The following is a 5,403-nucleotide window of genomic DNA, read 5'->3' as shown; positions in this document are numbered from 1 at the left end:
AGCATGTTGTTTTATTTAATGTTTTTCCAGCTCACTTATTTCCAGGTTTTCATTAACTGGACTCAGTTTTGATGGATACGGTGCTATCAGTCATTTTGTGTGAACAAATAAATATTTAATTTATGGACTGAAGTCTTTGTGTTTACAGTAAATAATATAAGTGAGCATATTTCAAAATGTCTTTCTTTGTAATAAAAGGTGAAAAAAGAGGCAGAAACATTATCTGTTACATCAAACTACACAATACACCATACACACACAGTTATAGTACACCCGTACATACAATGATGACACACACTACAAGTTAATCATCCATTCACAGGCATACACACATAGACATCCTGCTGTCCACGGCTTGTGGACAAACCCTCATAGACATATTGGTTCTATATTGATCCCCGAGTAGTATATTCATGAAAAGCAGATCACACCTGCTGCCGAAACCCGGGATCGAACCAGGGACCTTTAGATCTTCAGTCTAACGCTCTCCCAACTGAGCTATTTCGGCTCTGTAGTGCCACAAAAAAGGTCAAAGTTCAGTGTGCGTACATAGGATCTGATCTGTGACATCATACTCACACAGCTGAGTTCAGACAGAGCCAGAAGAGACAGACGACACACTGCTGCCAGTCAGCAGTTACAGTTACATGTTTATATAACATGTTCCTCTCTAGAGGAATATAAGGGACTTTATCTGTGTTTGCTTTTCATATATAACTGACAAACACATAAAGCAATATATCAAAACTAATCTAACATTTAAAATTAATGTTTGTAATAAATTATCATTAATCATTTTTCAATATATTGTCAATATTACACCAATCAATTAACAATGGCTGCTAATTCAAAATATATTTTGCTTTGCTTTTCATGTTTCACATTTAAATTAACTGATATTTGCATCCTGACTTCAGTCAAACATCTGTTGTCTTTTATGATGTGATTTCTATTTTGGATATCTGTGATACTTTTTTATCTGTTTGCTTTCTTAGAAGAAAAAAAGATTGTTTTAAAACATTTTTTAGTTTCTGTTTTTAATATTTTATATCTTGACGTCAGCAGTGTTGGGGGCGTTACTCCAAAAAAGTAATAAATAATAAAAAAAAGTAATTTGTTCATCTACTCATTACATTACTTTCTTGTTACTAAACCTTCCATGTGCCCACATATCACACAAAACAAGGATCAGAAAAATCAAGACAGCACCAGCAGCAGACTGTAACTGCCTCAAAATGAAATTATATCAATATATATAAAAGAGCTGGGCTTCCAACCCCCACATGGGACTAAAATTATATGTCAGTAGGCCTACAAAAAAATAATATAAGAGGCTGGCAGTCGATGATGACAGACTTATAAGTAAAAAAAACACGTCTTCTGTATATGAAGCATTTAAGGGCATGGCTTTATCACACACTAGTTGAGCTTATTTGGTGTGTTTAGCACTAAAGCAGTGGTGATACCTCAGGAGGAGAACATCCCCATGTCAGACAACCTGTTCCTCCTCAGAGTCAGTGCAAGACTGCCCAGGCTGAGGATCCTCTCCAAGGCCACACTGGACATTTTCACAAGTTAATTATCACACCTGTTATTCCCATCACAGCCTACAGAAAAGCTGAGGCCTCAGCACAGTAAATATGAAAACCACACATGGACAAAATACTCCTACCTGCACTTGTGTGGACGAGTTGATGAGGCAGGTTGACCCAGGGCTCCGTTTGATTTGCATGTTTTCAGGGTGGGCTCTGTTCAGAGAGTTGAGAGGGTTCACACTGTATGGTAATATATGAGAGACACAAAATGTAAAAGAGATTAATGCAATTTAATTAATGTGACACACTTCAACACACAGGCAGAAGATGAGGTGGTGTTAATTAGTCAGTGAAATAGCACTTGACTACTCAACTGGAAAAGTGATGGAATTTTTTTTTAATATATAACGACAATTAATGTTCATTTAACAATCATATTAAATCTCAAATATTAATACTAATATTAAAATAGTCAGTGTAGCACAAACACATGAAAGGCAGGACAAACTACAGCCTCCAAACGTTCAAACAATTCCTCTTTCATACAATTTCAATAAAAATTGAACATTATAACTTTCGTGAATGTAGGATTTACAGCAGGGATATTAATTTTAGCTAGGTGTACCTAATAAACTGGAAACTGGAGAACTTCACTGACGTTACTGAAAAATTCCGAGATGTTTTTTAGATTACAAGAGACACACAAGCGCAAAGATCCCAGTAAGCATTTACATACAACCATGTTACATTCAATGTTCAGTGAAATGATTTTAGTTTCAACCCATAAAAAACAACATAGTAATATGGAAAAGGGGGAGAGGAATCGACACAGCTTAGTATCGCAATATTTTTTGTGGTGATATTATATCAATACACGCACGCCAAGTATCTATCTTTTATTATATGCATTATTAATTTTGCAAATACACATTTTAATACAACTTTTGATATTAGAATAATAAAATAAATTGTTTTTTCAGTCCACTAGATGGTGCTGAGGTGTTTTTTCCTGGTGAGGTTGGTAGAGGTCTCACTCAGCAGCACTGAGCAGAAGTTCATCAAAACAACGATGGAGGCAGAAAGAAATCAGAAATGTGCCGTCGGCGTCAGCGGGAAGCTTGCATGTGAAGTGTTTTTATAACACATTTAATCTAGCCTCGCAGATGACGTTAAATCTGCATACAGTTCAGTTTGATAGGTGTATGCAGCATTTATGGCAGGTTTTATGGCAGTGTTGGTCAGTCTGTCTGCCTTGTGTCACATTTTGCTGCCATAAAAATGATTACAGTCGGATGAAAAGACAGAAAACTTTATTTAATGGGGTAAAGCTGATGTTGACAAAGTTTTCCTTTGGGGAAATAATTTGCAGTTGGAAAAAAAATCGCAATATATTTAATAACAATACTCATCTTATCCCAATACATTTAATATCGCAATAATTGTATCGTGATATTATCATCTCATGGGTCCTCTGGTGAGCCCCACCCCTAGTAGGTGTGTTAATGTGTGCTTTGAAATGTACCCGTCATGAGAAATAATAAGAAAATAACATTTTATTTCTCTGATTCACTGCTTTGTTCTCATTAACGGTGCAACCTCTTTTCATTCACTCTCCAGCTCACTTGACCACTGCTGCTCTTTCAGTCTCGTTAAGCCGAGGAGGAGGGGCCGAGTTTGTTGTGTTTGCAAACAGTAAACGACAAATCCTGGATAGTATACCTTTAAAGACGTTTAATTTATAATAATATGAACCAGGGAAACGCAGCTTATCCTTATAACTGAGAAGCTGGAACCAGCTTATTTTTGATCATTTTGCTGACAATTAACGACTTATATTACTGCTCTAAAACAAGGCAGTTTCTACAGACTATTATATTTATATAACGTTCATTAGATTTTGCAGATTTCACTGCCATAGTAACACACAACACAAGCTTTGTTTTTGTTCATCAAGTGCTGAAAAAGAGCTCCGTATTCCCTTCTCAGTCACTCCTCCCCAGGGTTTTGTGACTGCCATGGCCACAGATAAAAAACTGTGTAAGTGTAAAGGTAAAGGTTTCTTTTATTTCAGTCTTCTGTCCCTTTCCTCTACATAAAAACATCCTCGGCTACATTTCTTTCCTCAGAGAGCAGACAAACCACAACCATCTGGTTATGTTCAGATAAGCCCTGTAGATGTGGAGAGTTGTGTCTTTATGTGGTCCACAGCTTAGACTACACACACATTCAGTTTACTTGTACAGCCTGCACATCTTTTCAGACAACATAACAGCTCTCAAATAAAAACCCCAAATCCCCAGAAAGGAGTCGGCCTCTGTGGAATTAAGAGGAGAAATGTTAGGTTTATATTTTGCATCATACTCTGGGTTTTTCTAACATGAATGATGGTTTACAGAAAACAGGCAATCTGTACACAAAAAGAGAAGCTTTCAGATGCTGAGCTGCATCTCATTTGGTGCTACATCTATTTTTCAAATGTATCATGGCTTTAAAATCCAAGATGAAACCATGTGTTTCCCTTTCATCTGCATCTCTCCCTCATGACTGTAGTGTGGTAAAGAGGAGGAATCAATAAGAGCTGGGAGCTTTTAGCTTAATTCACCTGGATGATCTGTGTCATCAGGGACAGATTCACTGAGTGTGTGTATACTGTACATACGACATGGATACAATGGGATACACTGAAAAAATATTATATACATATATATATATATATATATATATATATATATTATCATTGAAGGCAGAAGTTATTTCATCAGTTAAGTTACGCTGGGATCACACTGGACACCAAAGTCGTGCAATTTTCTATGGAGTGTTGACCGCTTCCTTCTGGCGCCCATGTTTACGATTGGGCTGTTCACACTGGATGCGGCCAAGCGCCGTGGCTGGCTCATGATCTGCAGAGATAGTTTTGGCATCTGGTATATTTTTTCTGCAAGCAGCCAGCGACTCTGGCAAGAAAACACACTGAAAATGTGTTGTTAATGATATAAAGACTGTATTAGATATAATATAAATGATCTGAATACAATAAATGATCAAATATTTACTCCATGCTTCTACATATTGTCAATTGTGTCTAAACAGAGAGCAAGAGACAAGCAGAGCCACACACACACACACACAAGCAGACAGAGCTCTATATGTGATTTAAACAGAGCAGAGAGCAGAATCACTTGCTGACCAGCACGGAGAAATAGTGTAAACGGCGTGGCGACTGTGGACGAGCAGCTGTGCGACAACTAAAAAATCGGAGCGCTTCTGCATCCAGTGTGAACCTGGTGTTAGGCACCAATCAGACTGCACAGATCACGTCATTGGTATCTGCCTATAGTGCCTTTACAATGAACTATCATGATCGGCCAACATGCTTTTTCTTAATTTGCACAATGAATGAATTTTACATACACTGAAAAGCATTTTGTTTCATGTCTCCATCTGCTGGTGGGCCGTCACAATAAGAGTTAGCATGCATAACATAATGTTAATTCCACTACAGAAGAGACTTGATGATCACTAAAATTAGGCAGGGAAAAAGTGGATATATAGATATTGGTATCAGTAATCAGTCAAATGAGTTGCTACATATCGGCATATCAGATATCAGCAAAAAAAACCAATATCAAGCATCCCTGTAAAATATAAGGCATTTTCAGATCGGAGGAACTTTTTCATAATTCGAAGGATCCCCCCTTTTTGTTTGTCCGGACCGCAAGAGCTAGGATTGGTCGCGGTTCTTGGTTTGTCGTTTTGTGGGACTTTTTTTGGCTTCCATGTTGGAGAGAGTTGGTACTCTACTAGCACTCTACACTGATTAGTCAAACACAGGCACTGCAGCACCGGCAACCACCATTTTTAAAATCCT

The 5,403-nt window shown here is 37.5% G+C and overlaps 1 non-coding gene across 1 annotated transcript; it reads right to left on the bottom strand.

Annotated features, from left to right (window-relative positions):
• Window positions 1-435: 435 nt before the first annotated feature.
• Window positions 436-508, bottom strand: trnaf-gaa (transfer RNA phenylalanine (anticodon GAA)). Its single transcript has one exon. It is a non-coding gene; the product is annotated as a tRNA-Phe (tRNA).
• Window positions 509-5,403: the final 4,895 nt, after the last annotated feature.

Source organism: Epinephelus moara, chromosome 16, assembly GCF_006386435.1.
Source record: "Epinephelus moara isolate mb chromosome 16, YSFRI_EMoa_1.0, whole genome shotgun sequence".
Taxonomy (NCBI): Eukaryota; Metazoa; Chordata; class Actinopteri; order Perciformes; family Serranidae; genus Epinephelus; species Epinephelus moara.
Note: the sequence above shows the minus strand (reverse complement) of the source record. Positions and strands in the feature narration are given on the sequence as shown.